At 50.5% G+C, this 25,061-nt stretch overlaps 1 protein-coding gene across 4 annotated transcripts in view; it reads right to left on the minus strand.

The window, feature by feature from the left end:
• The window catches only part of PACSIN1 (protein kinase C and casein kinase substrate in neurons 1), a 69,714-nt gene that overhangs the window by 13,699 nt on the left and 30,954 nt on the right, over positions 1-25,061 (minus strand). Inside the window, exon 1 of one of the 4 annotated variants that reach the window (XM_015136167.3) lies at positions 7,251-7,447. The exons of 2 other annotated variants lie outside the window; for them this stretch is intronic. The gene's annotated coding sequence lies outside the window, so the exon portion shown is untranslated. Of the gene's footprint in view, positions 1-6,908; positions 6,999-7,250; positions 7,448-25,061 lie in introns of those variants that run through there. One more of the 4 variants, XM_078000283.1, reaches the window with a different exon arrangement.

Genomic DNA, 25,061 nt, shown 5'->3' on the forward strand with positions numbered 1-25,061 from the left:
GATGCTTTATGTGTGCCTTATTTTCATTTACAGATGGGGAAACTGAGGCACGGAGTGATTAAAATAGTGCACCCATGGCCTTTGAGACAGTAAACAGCGGAGCTGGGATTCAATCCTCGCTCCAGCCAAAGCCCCTGCTGCATGGCCCCTGCTGAGCCTCATTCCCCGGGAGCCCTGCGGGAGAGCAGAAGCAAGGCTTACTGAGCACTTCCTCAGGACAGGCCCTCGCACCAGCACCGCATTCATTCTCGCAGCAGTCCTCACAGGGAGGGGCTTCCTCTTTTTCTTCTTGCGGAGACCACACTCAGAGAGGTAAACCAAGATCACACGGCTACAGGGTGGCAGAGTGAGGACTGACCCTGGGGCCTGTGCAGCACAAAGTAGGATTACAACCCAGACTCTGGAGCCAAATAACCTGGATTCGAACCCTGGCTCTCTCATGTATGGGCTGTGAGACTGTGCGTGGATCTCTTCCTCTTCCCAGGCCTCAGCGCCCTCATTGGTAAAATGGGCTGTTGCAAGGATTAAACGGAGCACTAGACCTTGGGCCACCGGACCGCGCCTGACACACAGTGAGCTTTCCACAAATGTCGGCGCTCACTATCCATCCACCACTGCCGTTGCCTGTAGGCAACAGCTCCATCTCAGGGGTAGCCCTCTCTTTCTGTGGAGCCAGGAAGGGTCTTGCCTTTCTTGTCCATGAGGATGATGCAGCCTGTGAAGTGCAGAATGGGGGGGTGCAGGGCTCTGGAGCCAGCAACCCCAACTACTACCAGTGAGATGTGGGCCAAGTCTGTAATGGAGGCCTCAGTGACAAAGGAGCCCCAGGGTGAAAAGCGTCTCTCCTCAGGCCCAGGCATCTCCTGACAGCTGCCTCTAGGAGAACCCGGAAGGCAGGGCCCTCAGCTGTGTTCCACCTACTCCTGGCTTGAGGAAGGGAGAGAGGAATTAAGAGCATGAGCCTGGAGAGGCCAGGCCTGGTGTGGACCAAGGCGCTGTGTGGATTCCTACCTCAGTGGTCACCAACCACAGGCCTGGGAGTCACCCAGCTGCTCCCAGACACCGGCAGGTCCTGAGCCTCCACCTCCTCCCTGTCCTTGCTATATTATTCTCCACAGCCCTCGTCACCACCAGACACGCCATCCACAGCACGGCATTCATCACGTTGCATGTCCTCCTTCCCACAGGAATGTCACTCAGTCCGGTCAGCGGTGTTTATCTGTCTGGTTCTCTGCCGTATTCCCAGCATCCAGTGCAGTGCTGGCCACAGAGTACGTGGTCAGTGCACTTTCGTTGAATGAATGAATGAATAAATGCCAAGGACCTTCTGAACATTGACTTAATAAACCGCAGAAATGATGAATTTCTATCCCAGAGCCAGACACAGCTACCTGCACACAGTGGGCACCCAGCCAATGTTGACAATGATGATGATGACACAACCAGAGCCAGGAGCCAGGAGGAGGTCCCGAGTCCCACCCACCCTCTGTCTCCAGGCCGGGCTTCTCCTGGAGATCCCTTCCCTCCTCTTGGCCAGCCCTCAGGGTCCGGTTCCAGGGTCTCCTCCTCCCTGTGGTCCTAGGACCATCCTGCCCTCAGCATGGCGCCCTCCGTCCTCAGGGGTGCTGCAGCACGCAGGCAGCATCAACGACACAGCAATTTTGAGTGCCTACTGTGTGCCATTGTGAGCACCTCCTCACACGCTTTATCTCCAAACCTCACAGCCCACTGAGATGGCTGTTGCCTTCCCTAGTCTACAGACGAGTACCTGAGTCTCAGAGAAGTTAGATAACTTGTCCAAGGTCACACAGCAGGGAGGAGGCAGAACCAGACTCAGACCCAAGGGTGGTCTTTCCCCTGCCCCTGCTCCCAGCTCTCTGTGGGTGTCACTCCAGCCCTCCTGGCCTAAGGCCTTCTCCCCTGCCCGGAACAGGCTCAGCTCAGGGACAGGGCCATGGAGAAACCAGAGCTGCCTGCCTCTTCCCCAGGGTCGCAGGTCCCACAGACATTCCCAGCAGCGCCCCCCCAACCCACCCCTCGCCTCACCCAGAGATAGACCGACAGGCTCACAGCGCCCGGCCTGGGCCACACAGCGCCTCTGAACCATCTCTGGGAGCTGGGGCTCCGAATGCAACGGGGAGGATTCAAGTCAGCTGAGATGCACCGCGTCCACTAGAGCCTCTGCCCCTTTCTCATGTCTCCCCATAACCCAGCCTAGGGCATATGCCATCCTCCCTCCTGTCACTCACCCCTCCCCCAGAAAAAGCCTGCTTCCCTTCAAGGGCCAGCTCAGTCCCTGTCCCTCCAAGAAGCCTTCCCCAAATACCCCAGCCCTCCCCTACCCCTCCCCTCATCTGACACCAACCCTGTGGTGCCATTCTTAGGCATGTTCTGCCCTAAACAGTCTTGCTGGTTCAGGAGTGGCAACCTGCTGTCCCAAAAAGTCGATTAGCACAATAGCTAACAGCACCAAGGGGCCAGACAGAATGTCTGGAGATGAGGTTCAAATCCCGGCTCTGCCACTGACCTTGGCAAGTTAGTTAAACTCTCTGTGCCTCAGTTTCCTCATCTGCAAAATGGAGGTGATGATAGCACCTACCCCGTGGGATTGGTGTAGGAGGAAATGAGTGCACATAAGGTCCAGAGTTCACCTGCAGTATTATGGGTATTAACAGGTACAGAGTCTTCATGACAGGAGCCTCATCTCTCTGGATCACCTGGCTCCCCTTCTCCCCTCCTCAGCTAACACCCCCAGAGTCCTTCCAGGACTGTTGGGCCTCACCTGGGACCTTCAGATCTCCAGGTCCCCCATGAAAGGAAGATCTCAGGCCTGGCTTCCTCTTGCTTTCTCTTTAGGTCTGAAAACCAGTCCCCTGGACTGCCATCCCTTCTAACCTGGGGTGTTCCAGGCAGTCCCCAAGGGGCCTGCTTATTAGAAATGATGATCCCGAGGTGAGGAGGAAGGAGGAGGATGGAAACACAAATAGGGAGACTCAGGGAAGCAGAGCTCAAACCTTACTCAAGTTTGGAAGGCTCCAGAGAGGCCCAGGGCAAAGGGGACCAGGTGGGTTCATCCCAGCTAGGAAGGGACCCAAGGTACCCCTTGGTGGTCCACCTGTGAGAACAGGTAAGCCTCAGACACAGCCTCAGGCACCCCAGCCTCTGTGGCTGGCCCTTCCTCCTCCCTAGCCCACTCCTGGTCTGACCTTTCACCCTTCACCATCCCTGTGCTCTCCTCCTCTGGCCACCCTCTTAAGAGCCCAGACCCTCTCTCTCCTCCTGAAAATCACCCCAAAAAGCTCACATCCCTCCCCTGCTTTCAAGTCAAGTAGACAAGACACCATTTTGCACAGCCCACATCTTTAGAGGGCCTCTAAGCCTGTTTCAGGTGGGGCAGGTTCATCAGGGAATAAGACCAGCCCTTCCCTCATGGAGCTTACACTCCAGCACAGGCAAAAAGCCAAGAAGCAAATATAATAAATATCACCACATTAGGTGGTGACAACAGTTCAGAGAAAACTCAGCCAGCGTGAGGGACAGGGCAAAGGGTAGTGGAGAGCCGCTGGAAGGTGGTGTATATATACCCCAGCTCCCCTGCCCTCCTGGACTGAGTCAAAGGTGTGTTCAAAATGTCTCCCAGAGCTCCCCAACTGGAGTGAGCTGAATTACCTGCAGTGGTAACTTGCTTGGTAAAGCAACCTGTTTTGGCCGCCTATTTCCCTATCTCATTTCCCCACCCTCAGTGTTTCTGTGGGCCACCTCCTAAATGAATCATATCCTTGTCTTGGGGTTGGCTTCTGGGGGAGCCCAAAGTGAGATGCCCACAGATGGGGAGGCAGGGGCAGGAGCTTGTTGGGAAGGCAGGGCCCCCTGCTGTCTGCTCTGGGGCATCTCTTTTCTCAAGACCAGTCAGCACACACTTGGCCGCTCTGCAGGGGTGTGTCTGTCCTGAGCCCACTGCCTCTGTGGCTGCCTAGAGAGCAGGGGCCACGCCGCCCCCTCTGTGGGCAGCCCTCCTGGTGGGAGCGCAGCACGTTTTTGCAACACAGGGAACACAAGGATGAGTTCCGACCAGGAAGAAGCGGCCGTGGCCCTCCCGCTTCAGTGGCTTGCGTTGGGATGCTTGCGGCTCGCTCTCTTCCTGGGCCTGGCCTGGCAGAGCTGCTGTGGCCACAGCTGGAGTGGAGAAAAGGAAGACGTGCGGACCCAGGGCAGGCCCAGCGTCCTGTCTGACCCAATGTCCCTGAGGCAATGGCCCAGGTAGACGGGCATCATCTTCCCCTGTGAGGATGGAATCATAGGCCCCCACGACAGCACAGACGCTGAGCCAGCCCCCAAGGGAGACACTCCTGGCTTTACACTGCAGCCCTGATTCTCAGAGTGCGGAGCTGGGCTACAGCAGTGAGTAAGACAGAAAACCCCCTCCCTTGTGGGGCTGACATTATAGAGGGGCTGAGCAGGCAAGAAACGAGATAAATAAGTGGTAATCAAGGATGTTAGAAGGTGACAGGCTGTGAAGGAAAGCAAGGCAGGGGAGGGGACAGGGAGGGAAGATGGGGGACAGGAGTGGTGCTTTTGTTTGCAGAATGGTCACAGAAGGTCATTCTGAGCAGGTGGCCTTGGAGCAAAGGCCTGAGGGAGGTGGGAAGAGAGCCAGGCAGAGCACTCAGGCAGCCTGAACAGCCCGTGCAAAGGCCCTGGGGCAGAAGCCGGCTGCCAGGGTTGAGGAGCAAGGGGGTCATGTGGCCTGCGAAGATGAGGGAAGGGGAGGGGTGAGGCTGAAGAGGTTGAGGGAGGGGACTGGGGAGGGCCTTGTAGGTCAGAAGTAGGCCTTTAGCAGAGTGAGATGGGAGCCACTGCAGGGTTTGGGAAGAGGTGGGATGTGATCTGGCTTCTGTTTTAAAGGATCTATGGCTGCTGGGGGAAGAGCAAACCACGGTGGGGCAGAGTGGGCAGGGAAGCTCTAGGAGGTGGCTGCTGTCCACCAGGTGAGGGAAGATGGGGGCTCAGAATAAGGAGGTAATGTTAGAAGGAGTGGGAAGAGGCTGGAGTCCGGAAGTGCTGTGGCATTCCAGCCAACAGGATCTGCCGATGGTTTTGGATGTGACGGTGAGATGAGAAGTCAAGGATGGCTCCTGCCGGACCAGCTGGCAGATAGAGCTGCTGTTTACTGAGCTGGGGATACTGAGGGAGGAACGGTGTTGGAGGGGATGGGAGCTCAGTTCTGGAGCCCTGAGATGCCCATGGACAGCCAGCTGGAGATACCTCCTCACCCTTGCCAGCTCCTGCACGGGGGTCAAGGGCAGTGAGGAGGGACCAGCCAGGAGCCAGATTGTTCCTGTGTCTCAGGCCCCAGCCCCTGCTGAGCTCTAGGCCTCTCAGTGCTCCTGGGGCCTCCCTCAAGCTCCCTTTCACATGAGAAGGCCTGCCAGGGGAGGTCAAGTCTCAATCCGGCTTCCAGGTGGGTGCCCTGGGCTGTGGGTGCGTTGTGTGCAATGAAGTGGGGCAGGGAAATGTGTCCCAGAAGCCCATCCTGGTGGACTCACTGCCCCAGAATCTGGTGGCAAGAATGTGGGAGAAAGACAGAGCAAGCACAGGCAGCCCCAAGCCGACCTGTGAAGCAGCAACCTGACGGGGAGGGGCCTGGGCCCAGAGGAGGCAGGCCAGGGGTGGGAGGTCGGGGCCAGGCCTGGAGGGCCTGCTGAGTGGACAGACACTCCTTCAGCTCTCACCCGAAGAACCTGCCCTCCAGGCCTCACCAGCCCCTGCTCCGTGGAGGTGGGGGCGGCTGCTGACAGGCGACTGAGGCAGGAGGTGAGGCAGGGCAGATACCAGCTCCCACCCTGGTCGGGGAGGAGGAGAGTGCAGGGTTCGGAAGAGCAGGGGCAGGCAGTGTCAGTGCGCACAGGCGAATCTGCATCCCATTTCTGCCAACCCGAGACCTGCCCTTCTCCCTCCTAGGCCCTTGATCCCAAAGTGGGAGCCCCCAAGTCCAGCACTCTGTGGATGTGCATCTAACGTTTGCAGAAGTGAGCAGAGCCACACCAGCTTCTCAGTGTGTATTCCCTTCCCCATCATGCGACCCCCTCCTCAGCCCCTGCACCAGGCCCTCTGACCCGAGTGCCAGGGGAAGGGGTCACCCCACACTGTGGTCCAGCAAAAGACCCAGCTGGGCTCTCAGGGGGTGCAGCAGAGAAAGCAGGTGGAGAAGGGCAGGACCTTAAGCACGCCCATAGTTGCACACATCAACCTTCTGCCCCCTCTCAGGCTAGCATCTCCTCCCTATGCCACCCAAGGAGGCTCAGCTCCAACCAGGGCAAACCTGGACCAGGTGTGCCCCACCCATGCACTCCTGTGGGCCCCCTCCTGTCCCCTCCCTGCCCAGAGTTGGGACAGAGGGCCCAGCTCCTCCCCTGCACCCCACCCCGCCCCCTCCTGAGCAGCTGGCAGAGGCTCCTCCGCAGTGGCAGTGCCGGAGAGCTCCCCCAGCAGCAGGAGTCTGTCCCCAGGATCACTGCAGCAGAGGGACGGAGAGCGCAGGAGGGAGGGCCACAGGCACTCTCACCCCATCAGAGGCCTGCTCCCTGGTGCCCCAACTTGGAGGCCCTGGGCTTGCTGGGGATGGGCACGGAGGTTCTTTGGGAGATCAAGGGTTGGGGAGAGTTCACTAAGTCTCCAGGGAGAACGAGGAAGGGCAAGGGCCTGAGGATGGGGCAGGAGGTAGATGCCTCTGGCCTGACCAGGGGGCTCTAAGCCCAGTGCCTGAGACCATCCAGGGCCAGCAGGGAGGCTCTGGCGTCATCGGGAGATGGTGGGAGGTGAGTCTGCTTATCCCAAACAGCCAGAGCCTAGCAGTGCCTTGAGTGGGACTGGGGCATCCTTACTCCTCCCTGCCCTCTGCCGCCTACCCTGTCTAGCTTCAGACTGTGGGTCCCTGGAGGCTCCAGCCTCCGTCGGCCTGCTGCCCCAAGGAGGGGGCATGGCTGCAAAGTCAGGACCTGTGGCGGTGGTGGAGACAAGAGGTACAGAGGAGGAAAGGCAACAGGGACAGTCCCCCGATGAGGAGGATCAAGGTTCTGACAAGACCTCTCAGGATGCTGGCTGCACCCCACAGCCCACTCCCCAGCAGGTCCCTGGCCCAGCCCCTCCGGATGGCCTGTTTGGCTCCTACCAGGTGCCGCCGGTAGGAAGGCAGGGCAGTCCCGTTCCCCACTCTCCACACAGCCTCTTCCAGCCATCGAAATGCCTACCTGGGCCCGTGTGGGCACCAAGCTGCGGGCAGGTAGGAGCTTACTGCCCCCGCTGGGCCAGGCCAGGGCCGGAGGGGCTGGCTGTCCTCCTTCTCCTCCGTGGTGGCGGGCGGAGAGGGGGCCTGGCGCCGGGCTGGGGGCTCTGTCCTCTAGGGTTCCCTCCACTGCTCACTCAGGAAGGCAGCAGCGCCAGAACTGCAGGAGCCAGCTCCCTCCACCGCTGCCTCCTCCCCACTCCCCCCTCCCGACCCGCCTCCTTCTCCAGCCACCCACCTCCTTCTGCTCGTTTCTATGGCAACTGGGCAATGCTCTGCACAGACAGCCTCCCTCCCATGTACAGCAGGGGACGCCCGCCTCCCGCACGGCGCCGCATCAACATGGGCGCACACGCACACACCTCACGGCCACAGGCAGGCTGGTGGGTACACGGGCTCAGCCGCCGCCCTCGCCTGGGGAGCCCTGCTCCATCCCCTTTCTCCCCTTTCTCCCCAAGATCCCACCTCCCAACCGTCCTTCCAGACAGCTGCACATTTCCATGCACTTCGCTTGGGTCCTTAAAATCTCAGCGCATGCTGCTCTGTGAGGCATTTCTATTTGTTTAATCATTTATTCTCTCATTTGATGAAAACTCAAGATTTTGAGTTTTTTCTAGGCCAGGCTGAGTGTGAGAGACGCTCATGCACAACCTCGTGCCATGAGACCTCATACCCATTTTACAGATTGGAAGCTGAGGGCCACAGCGGTAAAAGAATTTGAGTGTCCAAGGTTCCTGGGCTAGCTGTCGGCACTGAGACCTTGTGATGCCAGTTCCGACGCTTCTCCCACAGGCCATGGCTGCCACACACCAGTCAAGCGCACACAGGGGTGGCCCATACACACTCATGTGTGTCCAGGACATGTGCACCCCAATGACACACTTACAGATACAAACACCCATTACATATATTTGCACACATGCATTTCCACAAGTCTGTGTATCTTCCTACACACGCACCTATAACACACACACGTAACTGTGACACTAATATCAGCATATGCACATCTTGAAGACACGTGCACACACATCTACATGGATTCAGAACCTGTAACACACAAACCCTTCCTACACAAACTCACCGTGGCACACACAAGCCCTGATGCTAGCCTCATGGGCGGGGTTCAGTGATGGGAGTAGAAGTGTCAGGATCAAGGGGCTGAATAATGAGTGGCCTCCCGGGGAGGATTTGCCTGTCTGCTCCGCCCCACCTGGGGATCAGGCACTAATCTGATCTCAGCAGTGTCTCAGCTCTGCTGCTGAAGGGGAATGCAGTGGGGGTGGAGACCGGGCCCACCCTCCCTCACTCTCATTCTGAAAATCCACTCTAGATCCCCCCTAGAGCCCCCTCAGCCTAGGGGGCTCACACATATCCCTACTCACCCCTCTAGCATCGGTACTTGGAGTTATGACAGGGCACAGTAAAATGACTCTCCCCAAGAAGAGAATTCCAGGCTTCACACAGGCTTCTAGACTTCTGCCACCCCCCAGGAGGGACAGTGTGGGTGGTGGGTGGCAGGAGACCAGAGTGGGGACTGGGGCCCCGGACACACAGCATGCCCCACAGGACGTGCTGTCCCCAGCCCAGCACCACCGCAGGGCCTCAGGCAACGGTCACTGCAGCCCCTGTGCCCCAGGGTAATTTTCAGGGACCCCACGCTCCCCAGAGAGGGCAGATACAACAGAAAGGAACCAGAAGCCATCACAAATTAAGAGAAAGGCCCTCCGGGCGCGGTGGCTCAAGCCTGTAATCCCAGCACTTTGGGAGGCCGAGACGGGCGGATCACGAGGTCAGGAGATCGAGACCATCCTGGCTAACACGGTGAAACCCCGTCTCTACTAAAAAATACAAAAAACTAGCTGGGCGAGGTGGCGGGTGCCTGTAGTCCCAGCTACACGGGAGGCTGAGGCAGGAGAATGGCGTAAACCCGGGAGGCGGAGCATGCAGTGAGCTGAGATCCGGCCACTGCACTCCAGCCTGGGCGACAGAGCAAGACTCCGTCTCAAAAAAAAAAAAAAAAGAGAAAGGCCCTCTTTTAATAATAATGATAGCTCCTCCGTATTCAGCACTTCCAAGACCCCTCTCAGTCACAAGGCTGCTGCTGGTGAAACTCAGACATAATTGCATGACGCATCCCAGTATTAGAGATGTCAAGAGATAAGAGAAAAATCATCTCTGGATAGAGAAATGGGGCATTTCATCCATCCAACAGACACTGACTAGGCATCTACCATGTGTCAGAGATGGTTCTAGACACTGAGATATAGCTGTGAGCAAAACAGAGTCCCTGCCCTTGAGGAGATGACGAGCTAGTGGGTTCCCGGAAAGCCTGGGCCTGTCTCAGGGGCTCTCCCACAGTCTTTGGCTGTCACAGGGCCTTGCATGGTGAGGCTACTGGACTGATTAGGAAATAGGCTCTGAGAGATTGAACAGTTTGTCCACAGTGACAAAGGCAGCCAGTGGCTAGGCTGGGATTCGAGCCCTCGGCCTGCCAAGCCTTTTCCAGTGCCTCACGTGGATTCCATTAAGAAAGATCTGATTGGGAAACACGGCACCAGCCACTCAGTTTCTAAAAGTTTCATAGCCAAGTTCGCTTCTATCCTTAGATCAAAGGTAGGATGAGATCGTAAGTACTTGAAGTCCCAATCAAGTGGTGGGCACAAGGACCCCACAATCAACCTCAGAAGTGACTTCCATCCTTGCCTTCCTTGGGCCAGAAGTCTGATGTCAGCCATCCCCAGGCCTGGAGGTCCTTGGCAGGGAGTTCAGGTCAAGGCCTAGGCCAGGAGGGTGGGGACTCCCAGTGCCCAAGAGCAGAGGCTTCCTAGAGAGTGAGAAGGCCTCAGCTGGGGAACAGGGAGGGATTGAGTTCCCAGGTGCTGTAAGCAGAGCCCCCTGCCCACCTGCCGGCCCCCAGCCCTGGATCATCTTTCTCCTAAAGAGCCGGGCTCCATCCAAGGATACCAAAGACAGCTGCCCTCCCACCCACCCCTCCGTCAGCCTGATCCGGCCCCATCTGCTGCCTAGCAGACCCCACGTCCTGTCCTCCCACACTCACGGATTCCAGACAGGCCCTGTGGAAGAAGCTGACCCCTTCTGTCTCCCCCTCCTTCCCCAGCCCAGAGAGGATCCACCCCCACCCCACCCCCACTGGCAGCCTAATCTGGCCCCATCTGCTGCTGGGAATGAAGGCCCTCTACTCTCCCACTTGCAGGTCCCACACTGGCCCAGGGACACCCCCTACATTATGTATACACACACACACGTATGCATACACACACACACGTACACGCACACACACAATCCATGCCCAACCTCAGCTCCTGTTCCTGAACCTTAGCCATGCTCCTGTCCTATAGGCGAGATCAGAGGAGGGTGTCTGGCCCACGCCACAAGGCAGCGGCCCTCATGCCCGTGGGAGATGCCTACTCCTTCTGTCAACCCCCTCCTTGCCTCCTTATCCAGCTCCCCAAAAGCATTCATTGCCCCCTCTCCCCAGCTCGGCACAGTTATCCCACGTGTTCCCCAGAGCCAGGGAAAATGCAATCAGTGCTCATTAGCTGCTGCTTTGCATCTCATCTGCATAATATTCCCATGACTGTCAAAATGCCAGAATCCTCCCCAACCCCAGCCCACAATAGGCAGGGCTGGCCAGCTCTAGAGAAAGAAAATGGAAAGGCTTTAGTGGGATTCTGTGTGGGCGGCTGAGCACGTGGAGTGGGTACTTGGGAGGGGGAAGATCAGGGGAGAAAATGTCCAGTGGCCCTGGCAGGCACCCGGAGGAGGAGCAACAAATATTACAATCACTGAGTCCCTGCTACATCTAGGCACTGTGCATGGTGCTTTATACCGTATCCACTGTTTTTTCACAATGAGCTATTTTACAGGTGTGGAAACTGAGGCTCCGGGCAGTTAAGGCCTGGCTATCCAAGGCCCAGCGGCCTGTGCACCACCTGGAAGCTGGTCAGAAATGCAGCATTTCAGGTCCCACCCCAGACTTCCCGCATCAGAATCTGCATTTTCACAAGATCCCAGGTGATTAGAGTGTGAGACTCCTAGGTTAAGGGGCTGGCCCCATACTGTAATACACAGCTGCAAGATGAAGCTGGTGTCAATACTGAGGTGTCTGACTAAATCCCATGCTAGTTTCTTCGTGCATTTAACAAGCATTTCCTGACTGCAGCTATGTGCCACACTGCTCTAGGGTTGAGCACGGTAGATAAACAGACGACGTCCATGACCTCAGGGAGATTTCATGCCAAAGGGAGACACATCATAAATAAATATGTTCAAATGGTGAGCAGTGCTACCAAGAAAAATAATGTGGGCTGTGTGCAATGGCTCACGCCAGTAATCCCAACATTTTGGGAGGCCGAGGCGGGCAGATTGCCTGAGTTCAGGAGTTCTCGACCAGCCTGGGCAACACGGAGAAACCATGTCTCTACTAAAATACAAAAAAATTACCCAGGCGTGGCGGCATGCACCTGTAGTCCTAGCTACTTGGGAGACTGAGGCAGGAGAATTGCCTGAACCCGGGAGGCAGAGGTTGCAGTGAGCCGAGATCACACCACTGCACTCCAACTCGGGTGAGAGCGAGACTGTCTCAAAATAATAATAACAATAATAATAATATTAATAACGTGGGTTAAAGAGACAGAGAGTATGAAGCAGGAACATTTTAGAATCCCCCTTTGAAGAGATGACATTTGAACAGAGATCTAAATAAAGGGAGAAAGGGAGGTATGTGATGGTTTGAAGGAAGAGTATTTCTGGCAGAGGGAACAGCAAAGGTAAATGTCCTAGAGGTGGGAGTAAGCTGAGCACAATGAAAGCAGCCCACAGCTGAATGGTTGGATGGGTGGATGGGAGGATGGATGAATGGATGGTAGGTAGAGCAAACCAGACAGAGAGAGGTGGCAAACGAGGTAGTGATAAAGAAGAGGCAGGCAGGGGCTGGCTCCCAGAGGGCCTTGTAGGCCATGGTGAGGACTCTGAATTTTATTCTAAGTATGAAGGGAAGCCATTGGTACTTTTGAGCAAGGGGAGAAAGGGATCTAAATTATGTTTTCAGAAGATCACAGTGGTTTTTACATGGAGAAGTGATTAGAAGGAGACCAGAGCAGAGGCAAGGAGACCAGTTAAGAAGCTTTTGCAATATTTAGTGCTAATAGCCATGAAAACGCATGTCCAAGAATGTTCATAGAAGCTTCATTCTTCATATCTCCAAACTGGAAGCAACCCAAATGCCCACCCACAGAGGGGTTGACAAACAAATTGTGCCGTTTACTGCATGTAGTTGAGGTAGTTTGCTGTGTGGGATTTCACTGTATAAATTCTACTGTGTGGTTTGTTCACATAGTGAAATACTACACAGCAATGAAAAAAATCCCACTATACATAATCACATGGATAATCTCAAGACATCATGCTGATTCTGTACAATAATAACAAAGAATTTCTGACAAATTCTGAAAGTTTTCTAAAATTTCTGAATTTCTGAAAAAAATTTAAGAAACCAATTCTATTTATAATAACATCAAAAAGAATAAAATACTTGGAATAAAGTTAACCTAGGAGATGAAATACTTGTAAACTGAAAACTATAAAATATTGATGAAATAAATAAGAAGACACAAATAAACAAAAACATCTCATGTTCATGGATTGGAAGATTTAATATTCTTTACTTATTATTTTTTTTTAGAGACGGAGTCTTGCTCTGTCACCCCAGTTGGAGTGCAGTGGCACAATCTCGGCTCATTGCAAGCTCTGCCTCCTGGGTTCCCGCCATTCTCCTGCCTCAGCCTCCTGAATAGCTGGGACTACAGGCACCCACCACTGGTTTCACCATGTTAGCTAGGATGGTCTCAATCTCCTGACCTTGTGATCCACCTGTCTCAGCCTCCCAAAGTGCTGGGATTACAGGTGTGAGCCATCACGCCCGGCCCTTAATATTCTTAAAATATCCATACTACCCCAAGCAAACTACAGATTCAATGTAATCCCTCTTAAAATCTTAATGGCATTTGTATAGCAATAGAAAAAAAAATCCTAAAATCATAGGAACCACAAAGACCCCCAAAATAGCCAAAAAAATATTGAGAAGAACAAAACTGGAGGCCCCATACTTCCTGATTTCAACACATATTACTAAGCTACAGTAATTAAAACAGTATGGTACTGTCATAAAGACAGCCATATATGCATATTATGGTCACCAGCAATAAATAAATAAATAAATAAATAAAGACATACAGACCAATGAAACAGAATGAAGAGCCCAGAAATAAACCCACAGATATATGGTCAACAGATCTTCAGTGAGGGTGCCAAGCATACACAGTGGGGAAATGATAGGAAAGATAGTTCTTCTTCAACAAATGGTGATGGGAAAACTGCTTTCTGCATGCAAAAGGATGAAACTGAATCATTATCTTACACCATAGACAAAAATCAGCTCGAAGTTGATTAAAAACTTAAACATAAAACCAGAAACCATAAAATTCCTAGAAGAAAACATAGGAAAAAATTTCAGGACATTGACCTTGGCAGTGATTTCTTAGATCTGACACCAAAAGCACAGGCAACAAAAACAAAAATAGACAAATAGGACTACCTATCAAACTAAAAAGCCTAAGCACTGCAAAGGAAAAAGCAGAGTGAAAATGTAACCTGCTGAATGGGAAAAAAAAAAAATTGCAAACCACATATTTAACAAGGGACTAGGATCCAAAATATATAAGAAACTCCTATAACTGGATAGCTTGAAAAAATTTAAAAATGAGCAAAAAGCTTGAACACACATTTCTCCAAAGAAGGCAGACAAATGACCAACTGGTATATTTAAAAATGCTCAGCCGGGTCCGGGCGCAGTGGTTCACGCCTGTAATCCCAGCACTTTGGGAGGCCGAAGCAGGCGGATCACGAGGTCAGGAGATCCAGACCATCCTGGCTAAGATGGTGAAACCCCGTCTCTACTAAAAATACAAAAAATTAACCGGGCGTGGTGGCGGGTGCCTGTAGTCCCAGCTACTCGGGAGGCTGAGGCAGGAGAATGGCGTGAACCTGGGAGGCGGAGCTTGCAGTGAGCCGAGATCGCGCCACTGCACTCCAGCCTGGGCGACAGAGTGAGACTCCGTCTCAAAAAATAAATAAATAAATAAAAATAAACATAAAAATAAAAAAAGCTCAGTCGGGCGTTGTAGCTCACGCTTGTAATCCCAGCACTTTGGGAGGCCGAGGCATGGCAGATCACGAAGTCAGGAGATGGAGAACATCCGGCTAACACGGTGAAACCCCGTCTCTACTAAAATACAAAAAATTAGCCGGGCGTGGTGGCGGGTCCCAGCTACTCGGGAGACTGAGGCAAGAGAATGGGAGGCTGAGGCAAGAGAATGGCGTGAACCCGGGAGGCGGAGCTTGCTTGCACTGAGATCGCGCCACTGCACGATAGACAGTGTAGCCTGCGCGACAAAGCGACACTCTGTCTCAAAAAAAAAAAAAAAAAAAAAAAAAAAAAAAAAAAAAAAAAATTCAAAAAAAAAAAAAAAAGCTCAATATCACTAATCGTTGTGGAAAGGCAAATCAAAACCCCAATGAGATATCACCTCATACCTGTCAGGATGGCCATTATTTTAAAAGTGTTATTATAATAAAATAACAAGTGTTGGCAAGGATGTGGATAAATTTGAACACTTGTGCATTGTTGGTAGGAATGTGTAATGGTGCAGCTGCTATAAAAAACAGTATGAAGGTTTTTCAAAAAATTAAAAATAGGCTGGGCATGGTGACTCACGCCTCTAATCCCAGCATTTTGAACGGCAGAGGCAAGAGGATTGCTTGAGCTCAGGAGTTCAAGATCAGCCTGGACAACATAATGAGACCTCATCTCTACTAAAAATAAAAATAAATAAAACTTTAAAAATAACTACTGTCAGGCATGGTTGCTCACACCTGTAATCCCAGCACTTTGGAAGGCCGAGGTGGTGGATCACCTGGCCACCACCTCCTTGAGGTCAGGAGTTCAAGACCAGCCTGGCCAACATGGTGAAACCCCATCTCTACTAAAAATAGAAAAAAATGGCCGGGTGTGGTGGCACATGTCTGTAATCGCAGCTAATTGAGAGGCTGAGGCAGGCGAATTGCTTGAAACCGGGAGGTAGAGGTTGCAGTGAGCTGAGATTGTGTCATTGCACTCCAGCTTGGGCAACAAGAGTGAAACTCCGTTTCAAAAAAAAAAAAAAAGAACTACCATATGATCCATCAATACCACTTCTGGGTATTTCTCCAAAAGAATTGAAATCAGAGTCTCAAAGACAAATTTGTACTGCTATGTTCATCACAGCATTACTCACAATAGCCAAGATATGGAAACAATCTAAATGTCCATCAATGGATGAATGGATAAAGAAAATGTGGTATATACACACAGTGGAATAGTATTTAGCCTTAAAAAAGGAAATCCTATCTCATGCCACAAAATGGGTGAACTTTGAGGATATTATGATAACTTAAATAAGCCAGTCATAGAAGGACAAATACTGCATTATTTCACTTATTTGAGGTATCTAAAGTAGTCAAATCCATAGAAACAGGAAGGAGAATGGTGGTTGCCAGGGGCCGAGGGGAGGAAGAAATGGGGAGTTGCTATTCACTGGGTATAAAGCTTCATTTTTGCAAAATGAAAAAGTTCTAGAGATCTGTTGCATGACATCGGGCCTATAGTTAATACTGTACATTTAAGATTTTGTTAGAAGGGTAGATCTCATGTTATGTGGGTTTTTTTTTTTTTTTTTACCACAATAAAAGTTTTTTTGAAAAGACATCATGCCAAGCAAGAGAAGCCAAACTTAAAAGAGCACACACAGTAGATTCTATTTATGTGAAGTTCAAGAATAGATGAATCTGGACTTCTGATTCTGAACAAGATGGAGTAGACACACTTCTCCCCATTCCTCCTGCTAAAGCCACCCCTATATATAAAACAAACAGAAGAAGACTCTAAAAGGTAGAGAGAAGGCAGACTGACTAGAGACCTCAGGACCAAACAGTGGCACAGCAGTGAGTTCCCTGGGTTTTCTTTTTGCCCAATACATGCCAGATTTGGAGGTGGAAGAAATCAGCAACCCAGAAATACCAATAAACATAGACAAAAACAGCCCCAAGAAAAACCTGCTCTTTGCTTCCTGCTGACGGGTCTAAAACATAATAAAAAAGAACAAAACAAAAATAAAAAAGAGGAAAACCTGCTCTCTTTAGCCAAAGGATCAGCAGAGACCCAGCCTAGCAAGACGAAAACCTTTAAAACAATGACCTCCCTACTCTAGCCAAACAGCATGGAAGAAACTACAGCCCCAGGCCCGTGCTGCCCTGTGAGGACAGGCCGGGTGGGGAGCCCTGCCTGGCCATAACAACGAGCCCCATCCCCCAGCGCCAGGGCAATAACAGTGAAGAATGAGGGAGAGCCAGGACTTCCACTCCACCCAGCAACAACAAGGTGCCCCTCCCTCTCCATGCTGGGTTGACTTTCACCCCCACCCAAGAGTAATCAGGTCAGTGGAGACCACATAGGAGCAGTAACAAGGCACCCTCCCTTCCCATGCAGGGAAGGATCATTGAAGCCAGACCTCCCACCACTGCCCAGAAGTAAGGAGGTACCCCTGACCCCCACCAGGGTGTCAACCAAGGTCAAGTAGGGGACCTGGATTTCTACCCCCACCTGGCATTAATAAGGCCCAGGGCTAAAGGAGGCCTGCTGAAATAGATTACAAGAGGATCCAGCATCTCAGAACATAATACCCCAAATGTCCAGGGTATAATACAAAAATAATTTGTGGCCATGAGCAATGGCTCACACCTGCAATTCTAGCACTTTAGGAGACCACGGCAGGAGGATCGCTTGAGGCCAGGAGTTTGAGACCAGCCTGGGCAACATAGTGAGACCCTGTCTCTACAAAATGAAAAAATTAGCCTGGCATAGTGGTGCATGCCTGCAGTCCCAGATACTTAAAAGCTTAGGTGGGGGGATTGCTTGCGCCCAGTAGGTTGAGGCAGCAATAAATTGTGATTGTGCCATTGCACTCCAGCCTGGGCAACAGAGCAAGACTGTCTCAAAAAAATAAAAAAGGAAAAACTTCTCTCACACCAAGAACCAGGAAAATCTCAAATTTAATGAGAAAAGGCAACCAACAGATGCCAACAACACCAAGACACAAATACTGGAATTATCTGAGAAGGATTTTAAAGCTGCCATCTTAAAAATGCTTTGGCAAGCAGTTACGAACATGTTTGAAACAAATGAAAAATAGAAAGCCTAAGCAAATAAATAGACACTACAAAGAAGAACCAAATTGATAGAATTTTAGAAAGCTGACTAGATGGGCTCAACATCCAGTGAGCTTTGTAAATAGAATGGAGGCTGGGTGTGTTGCCTCACGCCTGTAATCCCAGCACTTTGGAAGTCCAAGGCAGGCAGATTGTTTGAGGGCAGGAGTTCGAGACCAGCCTGGGCAACATGGTGAAACCCCATCTTTACTAAAGTTACAAAAATCAGCCAGGCACGTTGGTGCACACCTGTAATCCCAGCTACCGGGGAGGCTGAGGTACGAAAATCCCTTGAACCAGGGAGGCAGAGGTTGCAGTGAGCTGAGATTGTGCCACTGTACTCCAGCCCGGCGGGTGACAGAGTGAGACTTCATCTCAAAAAAAAAAAATAGTACGGAGGTATGAGATAAAAAAAAAAAAGTCGGCCGGGCGCAGTGGCTCAAGCCTGTAATCCCAGCACTTTGGGAGGCCGAGACGGGCGGATCACGAGGTCAGGAGATCGAGACCATCCTGGCTAACAAGGTGAAACCCCATCTCAACTAAAAAATACAAAAAATAACTAGCCGGGCGAGGTGGCGGGCGCCTGTAGTCCCAGCTACTCGGGAGGCTGAGGCAGGAGAATGGTGGGAACCCGGGAGGCGGAGCTTGCAGTGAGCTGAGATCCGGCCACTGCATCCCAGCCTGGGCGACAGAGTGAGACTCCCTCTCAAAAAAAAAAAAAAAAAAAAAAAAAGTCATTGAATTTGAAGATAGAACAATAGAAATTACCCAATCTGAACAACAGAGAGAAAACAGACAAAAAAAAAAAAAAAAGAAAAGAAAAGGACAGAACCTCAGGAACCTGTGGAACTAAAATAGAAGCTCTGACATTCATGTTTTTAGAGTCCAAGAGGAAGCGGAGAAAAAGTGGGGGCTGAAAAAATATTCAAAGAAATAGTAGCTGAAAACAATCCTGAACTTGGCAAAAGACAAACAATGGATTTAAGAAGTTAAGTGGAAGAGGTAAAACCCCAAGAAATCCACTCCAAGGCACGTCATGGTCAAACTCTTGAAAACTAAAGACAATGAAAAAATCTTGAAAGCAGAGAGAGAGAGAGAGAAATGACACTTTATTTAAAAGGGAAAAACGGGCCGAGCAACATAGCAAGACACTATCTCTACAAAAAAATTTTTTTAAATCAGCTGGGTGTGGTGGCGTGCACTTGTAGTCCTGACTATTTGGGAGGCTGAGGCCTCCTGGGCCCAAGGATTACTTGAGCCCAGGAGTTCAAGGCTTCAGTGAACTATGATTATGCCACGACACTCCAACAGAGTGAGACCTCATTCCTAAAAAAAAATCTAAAAATAAAAAATAAATAAAAGGAAAAAACAAATTACAGCAGATTTTTTTAAACTCAGAAACCATAGAAGCCAGCAAGAAGTGGCAAAACAGTTTTCAAGTGCTGAAAGAAAAGAACTGCAGAGCCATATATCCAGAGAAAGTATCCTTCAGGAATGAAGGAAAATCAAGGTATTCTCAGATAAAGAAAAACTAAGAGAATTTTTTGTTAGCAGATCTACCCTAAAATAATAATTAAAGGAAGTTCTTGAAACTGAAAGGAAAGATAAAAGAAGGAATCCTCCTGGAACATTGGGGAGGAGGAAAGAAAAATGGAAAGAGTAAAAATAGGGGTAAATATGATCAACTTTCCTTCTCTTGAGCTTTCTAAATTATGTTTGAGGGTTGAAGCAAAAATTATAACATTGTGGCCGGGCGTGGTGGCTCACGACTGTAATCCCAGCACTTGGGGAGCCCGAGGCAGGTGGATCACTTGAGGTCAGGAGTTCAAGATCAGCCAAGCCAACATGGCGAAACCCTGTCTCTACTAAAAATACAAAAATTATCTGGCCTCCCAAAGTGCTGGGATTACCGGTGTGAGCCACGATGCCCGGTCTATAATTAACTTTTTAATGAATCACCAAACTGTTTTCCACAGTGGCTGTACCAGTTTACATTCCCATCAGCAATATACAAGTGTTTCAATTTCTACACTTCCCTGCAACACTCGGTTTTTTATTTTATTTTATTTTTATTTTTATTTGTGAATCAGGCAACCTCTCAAACCAGAGTAGGCTCAGAGACGCCTAACACTTGTTATTTTCTGTTTTTATAGTGGCCATCATAACGGGTGTGAAGTGGTATCTCACTGTGTTTTTTATTTGCATTTCACTAATGATCAGTGATGTTGAACATCTTTTCATGTGCTTATTGACCAACTATACATCTTCTTTGGAGAAAAGTCCTTTACCTGTTTTTTAACTGGGTTGTTTGTGTTTTTTGCTATTGAGTTGCAGAAGTTCTATACATAGTCTGGATATTAACCCCTCATTAGATACATGATTTGCAAATATTTTCTCCCATTTTTTGGGCTGCTTTTCACTCTTTTGATAGTGTCCCCTGATGTACAAAAGTCTTAAATTTTAATGAAGTTCAATTTATTTTTTTCCTTTTGTTGCCTGTGCTTTTGGTGTTATATCCAAGAAACTATTGCCAAATCCAATGTCATAAAGATTCTTCCCTATATTTTCTTTTTTCTCTTTTCTTTTTTTTTTTTGAGACAAAGCTTCACTATGTCGCTCAGGCTGGAGTGCAGTGGTACCGTCTCAACTCACTGCAGCCTCCACCTCCCTGGTTAAGCAATTAGCCTCCTGAATACCTGGGATTACAGGCGCCCGTCACTATGCCTGCGTAATTTTTTTGTACTTTTAGTAGGGACGGGGTTTCACCACATTGGCCAGGCTGTTCTCAAACTCCTGACCTCAAGTGATCCTCCCACCTCAGCCTCCCAAAGTGCTGCGAATACAGGCGTGAGCCACTGTGTCCAGCTCGTCCCTGTGTTTTCTTCCAAGAATTTAAAAAATTTAGTTCTTATATTTATGTCTTTGGTTCATTTTGAGTTAATTTTTGTATGTAGTATAACAAGAGTCCCCAACCCCCTGTTGGAAACCAGGCTGCACACCAGGAGGTAAGTGGTGAGCAAGGAACCTTGTATTTAGCCACTCCCCCTCACTCACATTACCGCCTAAGCTCCGCTTCCTGTCTGGCAGCATTAGATTCTGATGGGAGCGCAAACCCTACTGTGAACTGTGAATGTGAGGGATCTAGGTTGCACGCTCCTTACGAGAATCTAATGCCTGAGGATTTGTCGCTATCTCCCATCACCCCGAGATGGGACTGTCATGTTGCAGGAAAAGCCCAGGGCTCCCACTGATTCTATATTATGGCCAGTTGTATAATTATTTCATTATATATTATAATGTAATAATAATGGAAATAAAGTATCCAATAATTGTAATGTGCTTGAATCATCCCCCAAACCTCCCCCAACCCTGGTCTGTGGAAAACCATCCCCCAACCCCAGTCTGTGGAAAAACTGTTTTCCACAAAATCAATCCCCGGTGCCAAAAAGGTTGGGAACTGCTGTGGTACAAGGTATGTATCCAATTTCATTCTTCTGCATGTGGATATCCAGTTTTCTTACCTGGGACACTTATTTTTTTTCTTTTTTAGACAAAGTCTTGCTTTGTGGCCTAGGCTGAAGTGCAATGGTGCAATCACAGCTCACTGCAGCCATGACCTTCCTGGGGTCAGGTGATCCTCCCACCTCAGCCTCCAGAGTAGCTGGGACTACAGGTGTGTGCCACCATGCCTGATTAATTTTTTGTATATTTAGTTAAGACAAGGTTTTGCCATGTTGCCCAGACTGGCAATCCACCCACCTCAGCCTCCCAAAGTGTTGGGATTACAGGTGTGCCCAGCCAGGACACTTTTAAAACTCCTCAAGACCAGGCTGTTGCATGGGAAAAAGTACTTGCAAATCATATATCTGATGATATATCATATGATGAGGGATTAATACTCAGAATATATACAGAACTTCTACAACTTAATAACAAAATACCAAACAACCCAGTTAAAAAACACGCAAAAGGGCTGGGTGTGGTGGCTCGTGCCTGTAATCCCAGCACTTTGGGAGGCCGAGGTGGGTGGATCACAAGGTCAGGAGATCGACCAGTATCGTGAAACCCCGTCTCTACTAAAAATACAAAAATTAGCCAGGCGTGGCGGCACACACCTGTAGTCCCAGCTACTTGGGAGGCTGAGACAGAAAAATCGCTTGAACCCAGGAGGCAGAGGTTGCAGTGAGCCAAGATCATGCCACTGCACTCCAGCCTGGAGACATAGGGAGACTAAGTCTCCAAAAAAAAAAAAAACCCAAAACAAACAAACAAACAAAAAACAGGCAAAGGACTTTTCTGCACCCCAGAATCTCTGTGGTGGGGCACAGGCATCAGAACTCAAGGTTTCCCAGGTGATTCCCATGGGCAGCCCGGAATAAAACCATTGTCTATGACACTGAAATTTTAGTCCCAGTTGTATTGGTCTCTGTATTCTCAGTTTCTAGCATGAGGTGTGGCCCATGGACACACAGAATAGGGTGTACACTGGGCCCCGTGGGGACTTTGGGAGATTCTATTCCTAGAAATTATCAAATAAATGGGCCCCCCAGCACCATGCCATGCCCACTGCTTTGCCAGGTGCATTCAAGAAGATGAACAATGGGCCGGGCGCGGTGGCTCAAGCCTGTAATCCCAGCACTTTGGGAGGCCGAGACGGGCGGATCACGAGGTCAGGAGATCGAGACCATCCTGGCTAACACGGTGAAACCCTGTCTCTACTAAAAAATACAAAAAACTAGCCGGGTGAGGTGGCGGGCGCCTGTAGTCCCAGCTACTCGGGAGGCTGAGGCAGGAGAATGGCGTGAACCCGGGAGGCGGAGCTTGCAGTGAGCTGAGATCCAGCCACAGCACTCCAGCCTGGGTGACAGAGCGAGACTCCGTCTCAAAAAAAAAAAAAAAAACCATGGGTTCAGTCCCAGCAGAGTGTGGGAGGGATCGAGAGAGACTATAGAGTCAGATAGCAACAGAGTGATGGACAGTGTGGGGCAGGGTGTCTGTTCACAGAATCAGAGAGGTGTGGTTGCCTGGGGGCAGAGCTGGGGCACACACACCCTTGGATGGGATTGCAAGAAGGAGGAAGAGCTGGAGGTGAGCCTGCGAGGAGCCTCCTTGGAGAAGCTTCCCAATTGTTGCAGCAGCTAACTTCTGCAAAAGCCTGTCTGCCCATGCTTTCCACGGTGCCTCCTCATCTTTAACCAGGGATGAGAGCAGCACCTACCTCACCGGTCGACTGGGAGGATACCTGAGCTAAGGCATGAAAAGCACCCGGAACGGTGCCTGACACACAGGAAGCACTCAATATTGTCAGTTATATATTCCATCATTATCTCCTTTAATCTCAACAACCCTAAGAGATACATACCATTGGCTGGGCGTGGGGCTCAGCCTGTAATCCCAGCACTTTGGGAGGCCGAGGCAGGAGGATCACCTGAGCTCAGGAGTTCGAAACCAGCCTGGCCAACATGGTGAAACCCTGTCTCTACTAAAGATAAAAAAAAATTAGCCAGGCATTGTGGTGGGCGCCTGTATTCCCAGCTACTTGGGAGGCTGAACCATGAGAATTGCTTGAACCCGGGAAGTGGAGGATGCAGTGAGTCAAGATTCCACTCCAGCCTGGGCAACAGAGCAAGATCAGACTCTGTCTCAAAAAAAAAAAAAAAAAAAAAAAAGAGAGAGAGAGAGAGAGATGCATATCATTATCTCTCTTTTTTTTTTTTTTTTAAGTTGAAACTGGAGCTCAGAAAGGTGAAGTCAATTGGCCAATGTCACACAGCAGGAATGAGCCAGGATTCAGACTCTATTGTATCCAGCTCCAAAGCCCATGCACAAATCTTCCACAAAACTTGGGGACCAGAGGCTGGAGTCCTGGAATCCAGGAATCCAGAGTTGGAAGGGGTCACTGAAAGCCATTTTGTCTGGTCTAACCATTTCATTTGTAGAGAAAGATGACCAGAGAAGAGAGCATGTCAGATTGAGGAGGGTACAGAGCTCAGGCTTCTAAACAGACTGACAGGCAGGACAAGCCCTGGCCTTGGCCTCAGCATCAGTCTCCCCACGAGTCAGCAAGCTCTGCCTCTCCCATCTCCAGCCAACACAGCTGAAGGCATACTAAGGAGCTGGGGTACCATCCAGGAGGAGGAGGACGAGCAGCCTCTGCGCCAAGAGCTCACCATCTGCCTCCCGCCCCAGGCTGGCAGAGATCACCCCAGAAGCCCCCAGCCCCTGTCCCTCTCAGCCTGGGCCTGCAGCCCAGAGACCCTCTGACAGGCCCCCACCGCAGCCTCCTCCCCACTGTGGGGAGGAAGTCAGGCAATTACAGATGACCTTTGCAGGAGAGCAGAATGTAAACTAGAATCCATTTTCCTGTGCAATCTTCATAATTACCACGGCAATTATCCCCAATGAGCCACTGTGACCAAGGCTTCACTCAGCCCAGGTGCTGAGCCTCTCCAGCCAGGTTTTGGTCCCTCACCCTTCCCATCATAGGCTGCCTTTAGTCCCGTGGCACAATCACCTGCACAACTGCTGCCTCTCTGCTCTCCAGCTACAACCACACAGCACACAGGGAGCTGACTTCATCCCTGTTGTAGGGATGGAGAAACTGAGCCTCGGCCTCACCAAGGATAAGGGGTCTGTAAGCAGTTGAGTTCTGATAGGAGTTAGACCTTAACACCTCACCTACACCCCATTTCTTCCCACTCTACATTCTCCTGGGCCTGGGCGACACAGAGGGACCCTGAGTAATCTCTACTTCAGAAACACTGGGGAGATGGAAGCACAACTAGTACGATTTAGGAAAGTAGTTTCTAAACCTGTATGTGCAACAAAATCTCCTTTAAAAAATGCACATTCCTGGCCAGGCACGGTGGCTCACACCTGTAATCCCAGCACTTTGGGAGGCCAAGGTGGGTGAATCACCTGAGGTCAGGAATTCAAGACCAGCCTGGCCAACAGGGTGAAACCCTGTCTCTACTAAAAATACAAAAATTAGCCAGGTGTGGTGGCGGCGCCTGTAGTCCCAGCTACTCAGGAGGCTGAGGCAGGGGAATTACTTTAACCCAGGAGGTGGAGGCCGCAGAGAGGCAAGATCGTGCCATTGCACTCCAGCCTAGGTGACAGAGCGAGACTCCGTCTGGAAAAAAAAAAAAAAACATATTCCTGATCCCCACGTTGGAGATTCCGATTCTGCTGATCTAGGGTAAAATCCAAGTGTCCCTGTTTTGGTTTTCACTTATAAAGTTCCTTCATGTGATTTCAATCATTAGCCCATATATGGGAAATGTTAGGTGATAAAGGAAAGAATTCCTGAATATTTCTTGTTCTTTCCCTCACTGTCACCATCTCCAACAACCAAAAGCTCCTTCTTTTGCACATCTAAATAACCACTGAGAGAGTTAAGGGAAGAGATGTGAGTCATTCACACTTTAGTATAAATAAGCTCACTCAGCTAGCT

This window comes from Macaca mulatta, chromosome 4, assembly GCF_049350105.2.
Source record: "Macaca mulatta isolate MMU2019108-1 chromosome 4, T2T-MMU8v2.0, whole genome shotgun sequence".
NCBI lineage: Eukaryota > Metazoa > Chordata > Mammalia > Primates > Cercopithecidae > Macaca > Macaca mulatta.